At 43.9% G+C, this 20,130-nt stretch overlaps 1 pseudogene; it reads right to left on the bottom strand.

The window, feature by feature from the left end:
- Positions 1-18,170: 18,170 nt before the first annotated feature.
- LOC132229419 (small ribosomal subunit protein eS1-like) lies at positions 18,171-18,918 on the bottom strand (annotated as a pseudogene).
- Between the last annotated feature and the right edge of the window lie 1,212 nt (positions 18,919-20,130).

The raw sequence follows: 20,130 nt of genomic DNA on the forward strand, positions 1-20,130 counted from the left end.
GAATGAAAAACCCATCCTTCTGGAGTTTTTATTCATTTACTCAGAAATAATCAGAATGTGAGCAGCAAGTTTGTCTGAGGCAGTGCTGAGCAGTAGCATACGGAGGTGGCCATGACGGGTTTGGTCCCTCTCTCATGGATCGTATCATCTGGGACAGGGGTTGGCAAACTCTAGCTGTGGGCCTAATCTGGCCCAGGGCCTGTTTTTGTAAATAAAGTTTTATTGGAACACAGCCATGTTCCTTCATTTACATATTACCTATGGCTACTTTTGCACTTAAATGGTGTGGAGTAGTTGCTACAGGTGACTGGCAAAGTCTAAAATAGTTACTATCTGGCGTTTACAGAAAAAGTTTGTCAATTCCTGTCCTAGGAACCATTTATTTTTCAAGCCTGAACATTTCTCTTTCATGTAGAACATGTATTTATCCCCAAACCAGTCATCCACTAGGGTTCTTTACTAGTAAATTTGCTTCTTCTGAAGAAAAATGGTCACCACTAGAGAACTCAGCAATGCTGAAACACAAAATCCAAAAAAACCCCATAAAATTATAATAAAAAAATAACCATCAGCATTTACAGAGTGTTACTTGCCAGGCAGCAATGTAAGCATTGCACGTGTACTAACTCAGTTCTCACAATAAATCTATGCAGGACGCACTGTCATTGTCCCCATTTTTCAGACGAAGACTGGTTAAGTAACATGGCCAAAGTCCAGGCTAGAAGGAGCAGTGCTGTGACTTTAGGCACTTGCAACCTACCACACACAGTTCTCCACTACTTTAAATTACATGAGGCAGCAGAGTGTGGGGTCATGCCCAAGTAGGTTGGCGAAGAGTAGGTTGCCGGGGAAGTGGCAGGACAGTGCTGGCTGGGTGACTGCTGGGCCTATATTTAGCCCCAAGAAAATCCTCATCCAACAGAGAATGAGTTTCTCTCTTGCTTTCTATACTCAGACACGCTCTCTGATTAGGGAGGATGGAATTGCTTTACCACGCTCAGAGCTTCACTGTAATTAAAGTGCTTCTCAGATGTGGATGTGTCTCATGCCTCTTCTAATGCTGATCTGTGGAGGATGCTTTGAAACTCAGAGAAAAAAAAATAGAAGCATTGATTCATTTCATCACAAAGAGAACAGCAAGGAGCGTGGAGCCCCTTTACAGTGTATGCCTGTGTCCCTTTCTTAAGGATCCCTGAGACCCTGTCATGCTCTTCCTTTTCCTCTGACATCCCCTGAATTCCTTCTCCCTACCCCTAGATATTCTTGACCCCAACCTCCTCCCCACCCCAACCCCTGTTCTTTCTAAAATACAGAAGCCACTCCCAGGGCTCTTGATATATAATATCAAGACCACAAAAATCATTGCAAGGAAACTCCCATGTCTGAGTGGGGGAGGGTCATTTACTGAGTTCAGGAAGCAGTCATAGCAGATTATAGAAGTCTATGCTTCTTTTATATCTTCACAATCATCTTGAAGGCATACCCTCAGGTTACCCAAACTGTCCTCATGAACATGACGTTAGTTGATGACTGACTGGGAATTTTTGCTCAGGCTTTGATTTCCTTAAAGAGTCATCAGTACTATTCACAGGACTGTGTAGAGGTATAGTTTGCCACAGAATATGTAGAAGATCTTTTCTGTGTCCCCCATGCACTGGGACATTTGGAAAATGAGATGTAGCTTTGACTGTAGGAGAAATCAGCATCACCCTACATGTGCCTTTCCCTGTCATGGGAATTTATATCACTGTAGCTCCACAGTGCCTTCTAAACAGGGGTATTTGCACCCACTGGCCCTTGCATCCAAAGGCTCTTGCGCCACAGGTTCATACAATGGGACACTCGCCAAATGAGTTTTCAAAGTTATTCCTTATTTCAGACAGTGGCCTGAGTTCTGTCTTAACCCTGATATAACCGTAAGTATAACAAGCAAATGTATATTGTCTCTAAAATATGCATGGAATTGCAAAAAAGTAAAAGGTACCTACTTTTAGGTCTGACAAGATATTCACTCCATAGAATTATGCGCCGCGGTTCCCACTGCTCTGTAAAATCTTTGGGAGGCTTTGCATTTCATATGCAAGCACTACTAGCGTGGCGTTCCTAGAACATTTAAATAGCCTGCCTCTATAGAATTAGCTAGACAGCCAGCACCAGAGAAGTTAGGAGATAATTATGTCTTCCCTAAAATGAACTTATGTTCTAAGCAGGGAATGTGGCCAAGATGCCAGGTATGTTTTCCTTTTTCTTTGTATCTTGGCCATCTCATTCCCAGACATGGTCCAAGCCACACTTTTGCTCATGTTTCTTTCTTTCATGAAATGACTTTCTTCTCTCAGAGCTCATTATTACAAATAAAAATATAGATTTCTTGTATCTTCAAGATTTTATTTGGGACACACTTTGGGGCTTTTGTATAACCTCTTTGTAAAGAAGTTTTGTAAAACATAATGATCTTGTCATCTGCTTTTCTTTTTTTAGACCCAAATAATCAAATTAACAGGTAGAAAGATTCAAGCTTTCTAGTTTAAATTTGTGCCAAATTGATTCAAAGTTAACATATTTTTGAAAGTGTTGTCTAATTAAATTTCAAATGGCTCTTGCTAATGTTTAGCCCTGTTCCCAGCTCCTCTGTCAATCTAAGGAGCCAGTTAATAAGAAGGTAAGGGGGAGAGGGGGAAGAGGAAGGAAAAGAGAATTAAGAGATGGATTAAATCCATGCCTTTTGTGTGGTGTCTTTACCTAATCAGTCATTTTATATCTGTCTCTGAAAAAAACAAGCAAGCAAAGAAACAAACAAACAAACAAACAAAAAAGACGTTCTCTGGAAGAAATAGAGGGCCACCCCAACTTTATCTCTGGATGGCATGGCTGGCATGCACAGCTGTTCCCTCTGAGCATTGCACAACTCAAAAGGCACCATTCCCATCGTAATTCATGTGTATGGACCTGACCACTGACATTTCTTCTCTGGCACCGAATCCTGGCTCCCTCCCTTACCTCCCCAGCTGTGATCTGCACTCAGTGCTCAAAGTGGGTCCTTCCTTAGCCACTCTAGTGAGCATCCCAGTCTGGCAGTTTCCTGAGGGTCCATCCACATAATCCACTCCTCTCCCAGGTTTGCCCCATTCTGAAATAAAGAAACTCAGACACCTGCTCTGCTCCTGGCAATGCTTAGCAACTTCTCAGTGCAGCCTCGGCTCCCAGCCAGGATTCTGCTTCTAGGGTCATCAAGGAATCCATTGCTTGTGCTATTATGTCCAGTTATGCCCCTAACCCCAGGCCCCAGACTTTCCTGTCCCCCTCGTCCTACTTTGTCTCAGTTCTGTCTGGAATCAGGGAGAAGGTTTCCAGCATACTCCCCTATTTGGAAAGCAGAGGAGGGGGGGGGGGAGAGGAAGGAAGAAGGTAACACTAAAGTTATCTGCAAAGTGACCCAAATCTGCCCCATCCTGGTCCATTTTTTTCGGGTACTGGGCTAGCCCTTAACAGAGTTTGCATTAGGGAACCTGCAGACAATTACAGAGCCTTTTATTTTGATACTAGAGGCCCGGTGCACAAAAATTTGTGCACTCGGGGTTGGGAGAGGAGGTCCCTCAGCCTGGCCTGTGCCCTCTCACAGTCTGGGACCCATCAGGAGATAATGACCTGCTGGCTTAGGCCTGCTCCCGGGTGGCAGAGGGCAGGCCCAATCCCTAGGTGCAGCCCCTGGTCGGGCTCAGAGCAGGGCCGATTGGGGAGTTGGGGCACCGCCCCCTGTCATGCACAGAGCAGGGCGGATTGGGAGGTTGCGATGCCACCCTCAGTCACGCTCAGGGTAGGGCCGATTGGGGGGTTGGGGCACTGCCCCCTGTCACACTCAAGGCAGGGTCCATAGGGAGGTTGCAGCGCCACTCCTGTCATGCACAGAGCAGGGCCCATCAGGGGGGTTGGGGCTCTGTACCCTGTCACACACAGAGCAGGGCCGATCAGAGGGTTGGGGCTCCGCACCCTGTCACACTGATCCCGGTGCTGGGAGGCCTCGCTGCTCTGCTGATCCCAGGGCCAGGACGCCTCTCGGCTCCCCAGATCCCTGGCCTGGAGGCCTCTCGGCTGCTGATAACCATGGCCTGTAGGCCTCTCAGCTCCGCTGATAACTGGGGCCTGGAGGCCTCTCGGCTCCGCTGATCTCTAGCCAGGAGGACTCTCGGCTGCTGATAACCTGGCTGGGAGGCCTCTCGGCTCCGCTGATCGCGGGGCCTCCGACTCCGCTGATCATGGGCCTGGAGCGGGCCGGGAGGCCTCTTGGCTGATCACCGGGGCCGGGAGGCCTCTGGACTCCGCTGATCACCTGGGTTGGGAGGCCTCTCGACTCTGCTGATCACCTGGGCTGGGAGGCCTCTCGGCTCCGCTGATCACCGGGGCTGGGAGGCCTCTCGGCTCCGCTGATCACCGGGGCTGGGAGGCCTCTCGGCTCCGCTGATCACCGGGGCTGGGAGGCCTCTCGACTCTGCTGATCACCTGGGCTGGGAGGCCTCTCAGATCCGCTGATCACTGGGGCCGGGAGGCCTCTCGGATCCACTGATCGCGGGGCCTCGACTCTGCTGATCGCGGGGCCGGGAGGCCTCTCGGCTCGGATGATAACCGGGGCTGGGGGGCCTCTAGGCTCTGCTGATCGCGGGGCTGGGCCGACTCTCGCCTCCCTGATTGCGGGGCTGGGCCGACTCTGGCCTCCGCTGATCTCGGGGCCGGGAGGCCTCTCGACTCTCCTGATCCCAGGCCCTGAGGCCTCTCTGCCCTGCTGCTTCAGGGCTGTTTGGCTTCGCTCTGCTTGGAGCCTGAGTATGCAAATTAACCGCCATCTTTTAGCTTCTATAATTGAAACATTGTATCTTTTGGAGTTGTTGCTTCAGGAGCTCAGAGCCCCCAGCTGCGGGGATCCTTGACTTTCTCCATCGCTGGGGCAACCAAGCCTCCTATTCTCAGCTGCCTGGCTGCCGGCCGCCATCTTGGCTGACAGTTAATTTGCATATCTCACTGATTAGCCAATGAAAAAGGTATCGGTTGTACGCCAATTACCATTTTTCTCTTTTATTAGTATAGGATAAAAGTGTCTTGAATGGTCCTTTCATTAAAATCCATTAACATCTTCCTCTGAGAAGATCTTAAGAAATCCTGTTTCAGTTACCAGCAGAGAAATGCCAAGGGCTGCTTGTCCCACATGTTTGAGTCTGCTAAATATATTCCCGGCCACCTCCAGGAGCCTCCCTTTGTCCTGTGGGCATTGCCTGGCTGGCTTTTCACCACACCAACCATTTCTGATTCTTTCCTTTCTTCTTCTCTCCTTAGTTCCCCCCTTTTCTTTTTCAAGGACTAAGGGGATTATCTCTCTAGAGCTGAAAGGGACCTCAATTCAGTGCGTTGCACTGAGGAACATAAGATAGTTTTATCCCCACTTTACAGAAGGAGCAACAGGTCCAGGGAGAGAAAGAAACTTGCTGTAAGTCACAACTCAGAGAGGTTCCAAGCAAGTGTCTCATCTTTGGCTGTGAGTTAGAATCATCTGGGGACCAAGGTCCCAGAGCGATTAGATGAGAACCTCTGCAGATGGTGTTTCTCAAGCCTCACCTGCATCAGAATCCCCGGGTGTTGGTTAAAAACCAGGTAGCTGGGCATCCCCAGATTTTCTGATCAGTATTTCTGGGTGGGTCTTGAGACCTGCCTGTATAACCAGCTCCCAGGTGAGGCGATGCGGATGCTGCACGTGGAGAGCCCACCGAGAGAACCAGCGGTGTGGGAACCACCTTTATGGAGAGATGGGTCAGCAAAGAAGAGTGACTCCCCACCCACTTCAAAATGCACCAAGCTGTACCTGGCCGGCACACCAGGAACTCTGGCTACGGCGAAGAATGGCAATTCAACCAACAGGCAGTGGGCTGCACTAGAGGATTCTGTGTTTTTCAGCACCTTCCTGGTCTTGGTCTCAGCACTACTCTTCATCTTATCAATTTCACGCCAGAGCCCTGCCATACTTCAAGCTTCTGGGCCATTGTGTGTGGAAGGCCCTCCCTCAGACCCAAATGAGGCTGTGTCCTGTCCTGCCCAGACCTAACTGACACCTGCCCTCATATCCTCAGGGCGTGGTGCCTCTGGTGCCCGGGGCATGCCAATTTCTGCTCTGTGCCTTGACTTCTTCTTGCTCTGTACTGTTTGTTAGAAATATTCTCTGGCTGGCTGCTAGGCCTTTATGCCTCCAATATACTTCCCTATGGGAACCAGCCTAAGAAACAGATCATTTTTGCTTCAAATAGTCACATTCCTAAAGGCTCAATAACTAGATTTCTGATTTTGGTCTAAGAAATATTTCCTTTTCAGTCCACTTGCTGAGGAGAGCTGATTAACGTTTTTAGTTCATTTACCCATTTGTCAAACATGTGTTGAGTAATATGTGACTAGCACTATCCTAGATTTAAAGATAAGGAGACAAATAAGACACATTCCCTTCCCTTGGGTAGAAGTGAGGGAGATAGTGTGATGAGTGCTAACATGGAATCATGCACCAGATTCATTGGTATGATGTCAGGTGGGGGGACAGTGCAATTAACCTCTGAGCCATGGCTGAGGTTGTCAAGTCCTCCATTTCCCTGGGACTTAGGCTTGCAGGTCTCTAAATCATTACTGTTGGCAACACAAGATGGATTTATAGCGATAGGACCGATAGTACAGACAAGAGGGCAGAGAATTATTCTCTCACGGTGGTGTGCTCTGCGAGGTAATAGAAAGTCTGATCATTGGAAGGGTTTTCAAATGGAATGTTAAGTGAGAATGGCGAGTTCCAGATACTAACTGTAAAATGAATGGGGCATCTTGAGGTTAAGTGGCACACCCAGAGAGCTGGGTTAAGAAGTGGAAGAGGGGAGAGCCAACCAGAGAGGGAGTGCTTACCACTGATGGGAGCTTCTCTTGAGTAAGGGAAGAGCCTCGAAGCAGTAAACTGGAATCTCACTAACTTTGCTGAGGGCCTGTGCCCACTATGTGGTTTCATCCTGGCCTACTATGCAATTTCCACCGTAACTTGTATGAGAAAACATAGTGCTCAGGGCAGTGGGCCCCTAGCTGGGAAGATAACCCCCAGTGCTGCCACCAGCTCCTCAGAAGAGGGCCCCAGCATCTAAAAATAGTGCCTTGGTCAGTTGAAGGACATGTTAGAAACAAACAAAATCCAGCCCTTTATAGGGTCACCATAGGAAGAATGCCAAGTGCCCTGACTGAGGGAAGAGCTGGTTTGAGAGGTGAATGTTGAGACCACCAAGGGTATGGTGCTCATCAAATGGTAAAAATTAAGCAAAACTCTCAGATGCATGCAGACTGATGCCGAGGGCTGAGAATGACTCACAAAGCAATCCTTTCATTACTTTCAATAATTTGCTGACCCTTTCTGGGATACAAGGTCCTTCATTCTATGCTGTGAATGTGATTAAACAGAGTTTTGTAAATAGGTGGCTTTAAAAATATATCTAGGGAAGTTGCTATTTAAAGGCAAAAAGGATAGCCAATCTTTACTTAAAAGGAGGAACTCTCTGGCAATATGACTAAACATGTCTCAGCTTGCCTGTTTCTAAAGAATAATTAAAAAAAAAATGCCTAAAGGGTGGCACAATTCTTCAGCAAAACTGTTGAGTGGATAAAATCTTTCTTGAGCTCTGTATCTCATTTCCTCAGTTTAATACTCTTTGCAAATGTGATAAGTTTTAGTGGATTAAATCTTTAGGAGAACTTTTGGTGAAGGCTTTTGGGGAAGTAGTACCTTAATCCAAAAGAATATTCCTAATGGTTTTATGGGATTGGAAGAGGTATCTTTGGATTAGGAGGTTTTCTAATAACCCTCAAACCCCCCATCCAATAGCACCCCACACTGAACATGAAGCTGAGCAAATTCAAAATCCAAATGTATTATATCTACTCTAAGCTGTGGGAAGCCACTGCTTGCCAATACTGTCACGGGAATGCACCAAGGAACTCGGAAGGCTGATGAACCTTGGGCGTTAGCAGGGCTGATGCTAAGCATCTCATCTGTTGAGATAGTGGTGGCTCAAGGCAATTCCCTAACCTGATAATCCTATTACTGTTTACCAAACTTTACCTTTGATATGCCTGTATGCATTGCTAAAGGGCAAATGTATAGTCAAATAAATAAATAGCGGATCAGAAGTCAGTATGTCTTTTCAAAAAAGAGGGTCCACCTAGCCCCCAATGCCTTCTAAATTCATATTTCTTGTATAGCATTTTCATTTGTGCGTCAGCCCCTCCTTCAGATCCTGAACCCTGCCACGAAGGTTATGGCACTAAGCTTTTTTTTCTTTTCTTTTTTCTTTTTCAGCTTTATTGAGGTATAATTGAAGCTTCATCATGAAAGAGGTTCAGAGAAAAGCAACAATAGCCATTTGTACAGAAAAAAAATAATTAGAAGAAAGAGTTAAAAGAATTGGGACTCCCAATGGTGGGGAAGAGAACGCTAGAGAAAAATAGTAACAGTAGCTTAAAGTATGTCTAGCACAGTACTGTCCAATAGAAATAGATGTGAGCTGCATAAGTAATTCAAACTCTCCTACTAACCACATTACACAGAGGAAATAAAAAACAGGTAAAAATGATTTCAATAATATATTTTATTTAGCTCAATGTATCTGAAATGTTATTTCAATATGTAATCAATATAAAATTATTTTAATGGAATATTTTACATTCTTCACACCAAGTGTTAGAAACCCAGTATTTATTTTATAATCTAGCATTTCAGTTTGGACAAGCTACATCTCCTGGGTTTGGTGTTCACCTGTGGCTAAGTGCCTATTAATGTGCAGTGAAGTACAGGTTTAGACCTAGAATGAGGCTCCTGGGAAGTGTCCTGAGTGGCATTTCTGAGCATCTGTGAGGAGGAAACGAGAAGGAATTGAAGTTGAGGAGGTAAGGCAGCTATATAAGATAGAGGCCTGGGTACTGCCACCTAATCGATTCTGACTTATTTTGTCTGGGCTTGGGCCTGGGCATTTGCATTTCTTTTAAAGCTCCCCAGGTGACTCTAATGTAGCCAGGGCTGAGACCCACTGAGCCAGAGAAGGAATTTTCACAAAATGAGAGCAATTACACATTAAAATGAAAGTTTTAAGGAGGTTCCATGATCTCTTAGAACTGGAAGGAAACTTTGTATCACGGAGTCTATCTCTGTTTTGCAGATGTTGGGAGGCCAGCATTGGGCATTGCTGTTTGGTGCTTATTGATTATTTTGTTTGCTTGTTTGTTTATTTACATCCACAATATATCCTCCCCCCTTTTTTTCTTTTTTAGCCTAGAAGAGATTTTCAAACTCATTTCCATTTGAGTTGAACTTGGGGACATGTGTTGATGATTGCCAAGGGCCTATCTAGCTCTGAGCAGCAGGGGTGTCTTCTCATAGGTGGAATCCGGTGCCTTTCTATTGGATGGTGCCACTGGGTGCACAAGACCAGGAACCATAGTCTCTGCTAGGCCCTCACCCTTCTTACTGCTGGTGGGTCTCTGTCCACTACCTCTTTGCCATCCTCCTTCCCATTTCTCTGAGGCAGAGAAGGATTTGGACCTGTGGGTATGATGCATGACCGACATTTGCAAGGCCATTGCATTCTCACAAGTCCTTGCTAACATAATGGGCAATTTCTGCCACCAGCAAGTTAAGTATTTAGACGTAAGAAGACACATTCTACTGTGAAACAAGAGCAGTCTGAATGAGAGTCATATTTGGGGTCCAACGTGGTGGACAAAACCTGTGCATAGTTGATGCATAAATGTCACGGTGTAGACAGACTTGAGTATATAAAATGCTGTAGCCCCCACAGAGAGCCGGCAGGACCTGTGCTGAAAACTGACTCCGTCAGGAGCTCGGGTAACAACTTTCTCTCAGGATACCTACACTCCTTCAGTACCTCCTTTATCTGACAGTAAATCTCTCTCTTACTCCCTCTTGTTTCTAAAAGTAGGTCACTCTTCAGTGCTTGCCTTTCAGCTTCTGGGAAGTGTCTACTGTCTTCTACCTTCTTGTCTAGCAGATCAGGCCAAAGAGAATGAAAGAGACAGAGGCTCCCACTTAAGTCATGGAAAGAGTAAGCTGGAATTGTGTCTTTCAGGTGTTGAAACTGATTAGTAGGGAAGCAGGTTTGTAGCAGAAATGCATAAAAATAGCTTTTTAGTTAGCTTAATATTCTCTGGTTTTAACAGTTCTATAAACTAAGATTCTTCAGAAGCTTGTCTAAATTCCTTTAAAAGCCCCAAGCCCACAGGAATGGCTGGTCCAGGTTTCCTTCTGAGGACCCCAGGGGAGGTTCACTGATGCTGAATGCTGGAACCCTGGAACAGAACAAATGGGTTTCCCAAGCAGTGAGTGGCAGCCTTTCTGAATACAGCTGCTTTCTTCAGTAGAAAGCTAAAAATAGCCCCATCATTGCAGGCTGGTTTCACTTTAAGCCTCTGCCACATCCATTTGTCTGTTTCATTCAGGGACTCTGCATGTCTGTGACACACGGATACTATTTCAGAGGGAAAGTGCATTGAAGAAATGATTCCTTTCCCTCCCCCACATTCACTCCAGATGTCCCCTACTGTCCAACACTGTTTCATATTAAGGGAACTCATGGAAACTTCCGGCATCCTTCCCATTCCCATCTGCTTCACTCATTTTTGGAAAAATAAACACCATCCGCATTGTAAGTCCAGATTACAATTATTAGGGTGTGTGGTTTTGTGGTGTTTTTTTTTTGTTTGTTTGTTTGTTTGTTTGTTTTTTGATCAAGGAAATGTTCATTACATGTATGATTTTCTATGGATAGCTCATGAAATATTGGGTAAAACTGCCCTTTCCAGCTGAGGTAGGATTTTACTAGAGTCTCTACTCAGACGTAGTTTGAGGAGTTTTTGGTTTCTCTTTCTCCCGAAGCTGGCTGACTCTGTGGCCACAGACAAAGCCACTTCCCTTCCTAGCTCTAAAGGTGATGCAGACACCCCCGTGGTGGGGGCAGCCGCTGTGAGCAAGTCCGTCTATTGGACAATGTGTGCTGAGTCCCTGCCCTTCCCCATCTTCCTCCCTAAGGAAGTTGGTTTTGCATTGTGCGTGGAGGCGGGTTCCTTATGTGGTTGATAGCAGTCTGACACTTACCTTCCCCCCTCTCAGCATCCTGGGTATTGAGGAACAGAACATAAAAGAGGAAAAAATTGGGGGAAGAATAAAAGAAATGATCCTGCTATTTCACACTATCCATGCACAGAAGGAACACTCATAAAACAAGTATGCAAAAAAAATCATTTATAATTAAGATATGGAAAATAAGTCCCAACCTTAAGTCCGATCACATCGTATATCACTTGTATATATGCAAGTATGATTTTAATGGCTTTAATAGAACTGAAAATCCTAAAGATGAGAGCTAATGTTGCTATGGAAACTTTCACATGTCTTGACTGCAGAACTCTTAGTTTAAATTTGCAAACTTAGTATCACATTAGCTTTTTTTTCACATTGGATTTCTGGTTGGTCTTTTAAGAAGATAAAAGGAGAAAAACTACATGTCATCCTAGTATCTTCTGTTACACTCACAGTCAAAGGAGAGGTTTATGATCATTTGGCACATTTGTTTTTGTCTGTTCAAGGAAATCTCCACAAAAGAGCTTACATAAGGGCTTTGGAGGACAAAGATTTTTCTAGTCAAGCATGATTAATTTAGTTCCCAAATTTTCAAAATTGGAATGATTTTCTTTTCTTGTGGAATTAGATATCCAGAATATGAACCAATAGCCATGGGCTCATGGAGCTCAAAGCCCTATGCGGAGGAGAAGGAGCTGCAGAGCCCAGCACTGGAAGGCATGGTGATGCCTGAAGCCTGTGTGCCTCCATTACCACCAGGCCCTGCGCTGAGAAATGGGGCCCTCTCTAGAAAAGCAACGTGAAAAGAATGCAGATTGGAGAATTGTGCAGTACTGATTCAGAAGGCGAGGGCATCCCTGTCCCTTGCTCTTTCTCCATCATCTCCTCCCTTAGCCTTGAAGGCAAACTGGAAGCTTTATAGTCAAGCCAGCCTTCATATAAAGTTAGCTCCACCCTGGGGCATATTATTTAGCTGCTCTGAGCTCCAGTGTTTTCACTACATGGAAATAATAATGCAAATGTCACATGGATGTTATAAGAAATGATTGTGATAATATATGCAAAATACTGAGTGTACATGGTCAGGGCCCTTGGGAATGTGAAGGGGCAAACTCATCCAAATTGCATCTATGGAGTTCTTGTGAAGCGGGCATTAAGTCCCTCCTCTGCCCTCCCCGCCCCCCATTAAGTACTTTGATTATTTTTACCTAAATTATATAAGTAATCTATTTACTCTGAAACTCATTTGCTTGTGCTGTGATGATCTGGTCTCATCAACCTCTGTTAGAACCAGAAAAATAAGGCCTGGTATCATAGGCTAGCCATAATGAATGCTTGTTGGATGCAGGGGTGAGATGGAGGGGTATAGGGCATGTATAATGTTTTTGGGGAGGTGGCAGGCTCTGTTTTAAAAATTAAAAAATATATGAATACAAAATTAACTTCAGTCTTAGGAAGGGCCATGCTGTTATGGTGTCCTAAAGCCGACTTTTGGTGAGCTTCACAGTAAATGTAACTTTGTCTGAAGAAAGGAATATGATCATGAGAACCACTAATGAATGATCACTTGCCTTTTTGTAACCTTGTACTGTGCTATCACCTCCTTTGGTCCTATGACCATTTAATTTAGGTCTGTTACTTGAGAGGTAGACTTATGATGAGAAACCATTATACCCACAAGGTGGGTGTAGGTGGTGTGGGACGGAAAGTCATGAACCTATAGAGTATCATAGAAAAAAATCACAATCAGGTTTTTATCAATAACCTATGTACTTATTTGCAAGGGCTACCATAACAAAATATCTCAGACTGGGTGGCTTAAACAACAGGAATTTATTTCTTGCAGTTCTAGAGGCTGGGAAGTACAAGATCAAAGTGTTGGCAATTTGATTTGTGGGTGGGAGCCCTCTTCCTGGCTTGTAGATGGTGGCCTTCTCACTCTGTCCTCCAATGCCCTTTCTTCTGTGAATTCTGAGAGGGAGGGAGAGAAGGGGGAGAGAGAGAGGATGAGGGGGAAGTGGAGAGAGAGGAACAGAGAGAAAGAGGTGTCTTTCTTTTCTTATAAGGCCACCAATCCTATCCTACCCTTATGACCTGATTTAACCTTACTTATCTCCAAAAGCCCTATTTCTAAATATAATTATGTTGGGGGTTGAGGCTTCATTGTATGAATTTTGGTGGAGGGACACAATTAAGTCCATAGCAGCTACAAGGCCTGTTTTAGGCTTCACCTTGGGTTCTCATTGGAGGACTTAACTTACCTTTTAAAACCTCCATTGGTTGCCTCTGGTACATGCCTCCACCGGGGATCAAACCCGCAACCCAGGTATGTGCCCTGACCTGGAATCGAGCCCATGACCTTTTGGAGCATGGAACGACACTCCAACCAAGTGAGCCACCCAGCCAGGGCTCACTTGCTTTTTAGGCTTAAATACAGTCATCAGATATGGGTCTGATACTAGAGCAGCGATTTTCAACCGGTGGGCCACAAGACTTTTAAAAACAAGCAATACCTGACTATTGAGTCAGGGGCACTGACCTCTTTCCCCTTAGATTGTCAAATTAAAAAAAAAAAATGACAACAGCCAACACAATAATAGCTGTCTGGTGTGAATTATACCTATTAATCAAAAGTATACCTATTTTTTGGTCAGATCAACAAAAATTATATTTTTGGGTATGCTGTTGAATTTTAGTGATTCGTTTACGTGTGCCATGGGAGGAAAAGGTTGAAAATCACTGTCCTAGAGCAAGGAGAGCATCACAGAATAATTGATACCAGGCCTTACCTCCAGGAAGTAGAATCAAAATGGGGCCCTGCACGCGCAGCTCCCAGCTGTGGGTGCGGCAGGGAGGCACCAGGCAGGGCACAGGGAATTGATCCTCCTGGCCCCTGGCAAAGCTGTGCTTCTTCCCTTTCTTGTTCTTTCTCTTTCACATGTTATGCCTCTTTTCAATGCCTTCCTTCTTGTTTTCTCCTGCCTCCATTTTCAATAGTACAGTGAGACACAGTGGTTCTTGGCCCTTTTAATGATGCTTCTCTACTTTTAATTTTCCAAAAATGAAAGGGTTCACTTATGGGTTAGGAGCAGGTAAGCAGAAAGGGCAGAATGTATAAGGGGATGGTGGTGGGAGGTCAGGGTAGAGTTAGCCTATGACACGAGAGATGACTGTGTTGTGCCAGGGCAGGAACGAGGGTGTGAGGGTGAGTGGGAGGTGCCAGCCCAGAGCAAGAAATACCCAAGTGATGACCCTAGGCTTCAAGTTCCTCGTCATTAAAAAAATAAATACAAATGCTGGAGTAGAAAATCCCCAAATTCCCTTGAATCTCTACTAGTCCATACCTCTGTGCCTTTTTCTACCTCACCTTACTGGGAAATAGCATTGATAAATAAAACTTTGTGTGCCTTGTAAGAAAAGCATTATGTAAATTCAATTATTGCTCAAATTAATTCTAATGAGGTTCGGGGGGGGGGGGGGCGGGAAACAAGTAACAACCCAAACTCTTTAATAAAGTGTTCTGAAGAGAAAAGAAGAATTATCGCCCACTTCTGCACTTCCTGCTTTTGGCAGAGACTAGAGTGGAAATCTGAAAACACTGTGAGACAGTCTGTTCTCATGGTATTTCTAGCTGAGAACAGGAAGGAGGGGAAATCTCATATGAGTGAGAGAGCCTGTTTGTCAGTGACTAGCAGGCCAAAGAAGTTTCACTGGGCAATCGAGCTTGACAGCACCCCTGTAAGTTTTACCTTTATTTGGTCAGCATGGTAGGCTTTGCCAGAAGCATCACCACTATCACAGAGACACAGCTATTCACCATTGTCACGCCTGACCGGCTCTGCTCCCTAAAGCTTCAGGTGCTGGAGACCCAGACATAGGCAACGGGGCCCCTGCCCTCCTGGGGCGTAGAACAAAGTTGGTAGGATCAGGTCTCTATAAATGAAAAACAATTCTAATTCTTAGTGGTATCTGCTGCGTGCCAACTCAGCCGCTCAGGCAATGCTAGGAAGGAGCCATCCACAGGCTTCACAAACTCCCTTAAGGGCTTGCATTTGTTCTCTACCTCACCAATGGGCTCTCCTCACTCATTACTGGCATATTTTGTACCTTTAGGCAAAAAAAAAAAAAGTTTCTCAATTTCTTTCACTCCTTTGCCCATCTCCAGTCACAACAGAGACTGCTCTGTGTGTGATGTGGATGAGTCACAAAGGCTGAATCATGTTAACAATAAGCATGTAATGATTAATGCATATTGATTGGCTGGGTGTGCTGGAACCAGGAACTAGACTAGTTGCATTGTCCCTAATTACCTGCCAGAGGGTTATGTGCCCTGGTGTCTCCAGCTGCAGCAGACATTCCAGGGAACGCCCTTGGTCACCAAGACTCCGATTGGGTCTCATAAATCGCCTGTGGTGTGAGTCAACGGCAGCTTTACAACCAGGGCCACTCAAGGGCTTAGGTGGAGTGGTGTCTATGCCCTCCCTCGCTCCCCCCACCCCCAAGTGAAGAACACAGGAATCCTCCATGTGAGAGCAATTCTCTCATTAACTGAGTGCAAAACGTTCCGGGAAAAAGATAAAAAAAGATTTGATTTACCTTTGAAATAATGTAATGATGAGGATTATGTTTGGAACAAGGGACTAATACTCAGGGTTTTATTGAAATGATCACCATTGCCATGTTTATTTAAAGCTGGGTAATATGACTACACTGTGAATAGCAAAGTGCTTATGAGCGTGTGCATAAATTAGACAGATGCTGTTGGGACCCATCACGCACATTGTTATTTACTACAGTGTTTTAACCTCAGTGACTGCTTTGTACCCACACCAGGTGAGAAGATGAAGTGATGTCTTCAGTAGTGGCTTGTAATCCAGGATTTCTCCAGGATAATTTTGTCTGTATCTTTGAGAAAACCTAAGATTGCTCTATGGCTTATTTCCTGTTGGGAATATGAAAATGAGTTAAACACAGGCTCAGTCACCAAAAGAGCATACAATCCAGCAAGTAAGGCAAACAGCAAGTAAAGCAAATTTGGCTAGTATTTGTATATCCAAATAATACAAAGGGGGTAGGAGGACACTGGACGGGAAACTCTACAGAATGAAAGTGGAGTGTAGATGTGATAATCTTCAATGTTATAAATTAGAATGCTAGTATCATGTAATCTTCTTTTTAAAATAATATTTTTATTGCATATTCATTGTGGAAAATTCATAAAACAGAGAAAGACATAAAGATGAAAGTAAAAATCACCTCTAATGTCACCACTGTAAAATGTTGCTGTATATCATTCTAGGCATACCTAGGCATTTTAAAACAACAGTATATTCACATTATACTATTTTACAAGCTGTTCTCTTCATTTAACAAGTACTGTGAAATAGATTGTGATATTTTCCTACAATATTTCATGTCCTTCTACACTGATTTTTAATAGTTTTGTATAATGTCTTGTCCTATGGACACACCATGCTCCAGGGAGTGTCTGGCCTGTCTCTCTCAGTCCCGATCGGTTGGACCCCAGGAGCAAGCTAACCTACCTGTCAGAGTGTCTGCCCCCTGGTGGTCAGTGCACATCATAGCGAGCGGCTGAGTGGCCTTCGCATACCATTAGCATATTACACTTTGATTGGTTGAATGGACGACTGGACCCTTAGCATATTAGGCTTCTATTATATAGGATAAGCATTGATCCTAGAGATAAAAATTGGTCATTCTGGGTCTGCTAGCAGAAAGCTTTCCTAGATTTTGCCTGCCATTTTATCAACACTAGCAACTTTACTCAGAATTTGGCTGACACAGCTTGTTTTATCTGCCTTTAAAATACACGAACAGCTTGTTGTATCTGCCTTTAAAATACATGAACAGATACTTACCTTAAATTTGTTGTCTTTTGATTCTTTACTGCTATACTATTTCACAGAGTCAAAAATCACAATTCTAGCCCTGGCTGGTGTGGCTCAGTTGGTTGAATGTTGTCCCATTCACCAAGAGGTCAATGGTTTGACCCCCAGTAGGGGGCGTGCATGAGGCAGCCGATCAATGTTTCTCTCTCCCTCTCCCTTCCTCTTTCTCTAAAAGTCAATAAAAACATATTTCAGGCAGGGGAGGATGGGGATAAGAGATCAACCAAAGGACTTGTATGCATGCATACAAGCATAACCAATGGACAGTAGGGGGGTAAGGGTATGTGCTGGGGGGTGGGGATGTCCAGGAAGAGGTCAATGGGGGGGAAAAGGAGACATATGTAATACTATATGTAATACTTTAAACAATACAAGAATTTTAAAAATTAAAAAAATCATAATTCTAGCTGATATGTGATCAAACTCAAGAGCAAACAGTGAGTTTGGTAATACATCCACAGTGTCAAAAAAGGTTTATCTCAGCTACATGCACAATATATTAATTTTACAAGGTAGTTACTTCTGCTAGAGCATACCATGGTAGTGGGCATGTTCAGGGTGACAACATTATTAGACAACTAGAGGCCCAATGCATGAAATTCATGCCTGGGTAGGGCCCCTAGGCCTGGCCAGCGATCAGGGCTGATCTGTGGGATGACCAGCAGGGTGATTTGGGGGAGGGGAGAGCCCGCTGGCACCTGCCTTGGCCAGCCTGAGGCCTGAGGGCTGGGGGTAGATCCTGAATTGAGCATCTTCCCCCTGGTGGTCAGTGCACATCATAGCGACTGGTTGTTCCACCTATTGTTCAGCTGTTTAGTCAATTTGCATATTAAGTTTTTATTATATAAGATAGGCTAAGGACATTGATATTTTCACAAATATACTGAAGGATATGCATTTGAAAAGAGGTGGCCATAGGTATCTTACTCATAATGTTTTAAAGATCTCTTTTTAGAATTGTCACTGTATGAGATACTTAGTAATTCTGTATTTCCACTTTAGGATTTCAGGACTCTCATTTGCTCACTTGTTTGTTTAGCTATTGTTTTTTTGTGTGTTTTTTTTATTTTACAGGTAGGGGTTTTTTTTGTCACCATTTTATCTGAATTTTAAACAGATTCTTGGGTTTGGGGCTCATATCCATAGCTTGTTCAACTTTAGTACCTGTCTCATCCCTGATAGCTTTTTCAGAACTGCTACCTTTACCCTGAAGCTCCATGAGATTTCCCAGTTCAAACTTGGGCTTCTCCAGCATTTTGACTTTTCTAACAAATGCATCATAGAGCAGATAAATAGATTGGCCAGTCTTCCTTGTCTTTCAATGCTCGCTGGAATCAGCTTGTCTGCACCTCTCGGACATGATGCCCAAATCTTTTGGATTTGGCAGACTTGTTGAAGATGAGCATAGAGGCTTCTGAATTTGATTGTTGTGTTTTTTTAGTAAAACCAACACAGAATAGACAAAGCAAATAAACATTGGTGTCTTGACGTCAACATGAGCTTCAATCATGGTCTGCCATTTTTTGACCATGGAGCACATTTTGTCACGGTAAGATCCATGCCATGGAAATTAGGCAGGCAGTTTTTGCCCTGAACATCCTCAGTAATTAGCTTGAATTTTCTAAATGCAACTTCGTCATTCTGCAGATCAGCTAGGCTCGCTTCAAAATCATGAAGACCACCAGATGTGATTTTGGTTCCTTGAGTACTGGTGACCAGTGTTTCCCCAATCTTTCTTATATTGAATATAGCTGGTGCTTTCACATCACACCAATGGTCCTTAGAAAATGGATCAACCACTTTCTTGAGTCACTTTTTGCTGCCTTTCATAAGGCGCTTGTTCTTGCCTACAGCCATGGTGCTGCTCAGAGAATCAAAAGGACAATAGCTATTCTTTAAATGCCTATTCTGTTCCTGGAATATGACCAAGCTATGTCCTCAAAGCTTATAGTCTCATGCAGAAATGGATAAGTAAAAAAACAAACAAAACAAAAAAAAACAAGCAAACACCTCATACTATAGTGTCATAACTATTAGAACAGGAATAAAATGTACCTATTAGATCACTTTCCCTTCTTTTCACTTTCTCCTCTTCGCTCTACTTCCTTTGAGTCTTCTACCCACTGTCTCTCCCACCCCCCCACCCCCCACCTCCCCTGCTCCCATCAGTAATTTCCAGGAAGAACCTGGACTGGGAGTTAACAGGAGTGGGAGATGGTGGCTCAGGGGTTCTGTTGGGCTAGGTGGAGACAGGGGACTAGGGAGCACAGGCTGTAACAGGCTCCCTGATGCAGACCCTACCCCTAAAGTTTGTGGAGTCTGGGGCCAGATCACAAATAGAGGCCACTTACCATCTGTGGACATGCACAAAAGTTGTAAATCAAGTTAATAAGCTGTTAAATAAAATATAGCTTCAAATGAACAAAATTTTTTATAAATGTGTAAAGCTATGGTTTCATAAAATAGAATGTTGGAAGACTATCAAGTAATTGGATTTAATTATTATCTTTCATGTATGGGTGCCCGGTTGATGAGTTGGCAGCATTTGGATAAGTATGAAAGGATCCGTAGACTCCTGGGGAAAAGTGATTGTCTCTGAGGATTTGGATGTGTAGCATGAAGAGAGGTTTTGGACTTATTGATTTAGGTAACTTTTTAAAGACATTATGAGGTTATGGGTAATTTTATTTTATTTTTCTTTTTTTAAAAAATTTCTAAAATAATATGTTGCTTATGTAATTAAAAAAAAAGTAAAGTCTAGAAATCCATTCTAGGATTAGAAAGTGTCTCACTAAGTGGAATTTCTAGAAAAAGGTCGTGCTTCAATATTTAGGCCCATATGATTTAAGGAATTGACTAAAGTTAACATCAGAAACACCAAACATTTTTCTTCAAGAGGTTCTGGGGGAATTAGAGAGATGCCCAATTGTCAAAAAATAACAAATCAAGAATCTATATTTTTAAAAGCGAACATGTACAGCCATAGAACTTATTGCCTGAACTTTCTAGGCATATTATTTTTACCACTAATCAAATATTTATTTTTCAATGACCTCAGACATTTCGGAG

The sequence above is a fragment of the Myotis daubentonii genome, chromosome 3 (assembly GCF_963259705.1).
Source record: "Myotis daubentonii chromosome 3, mMyoDau2.1, whole genome shotgun sequence".
In the NCBI taxonomy this organism is placed as follows: domain Eukaryota; kingdom Metazoa; phylum Chordata; class Mammalia; order Chiroptera; family Vespertilionidae; genus Myotis; species Myotis daubentonii.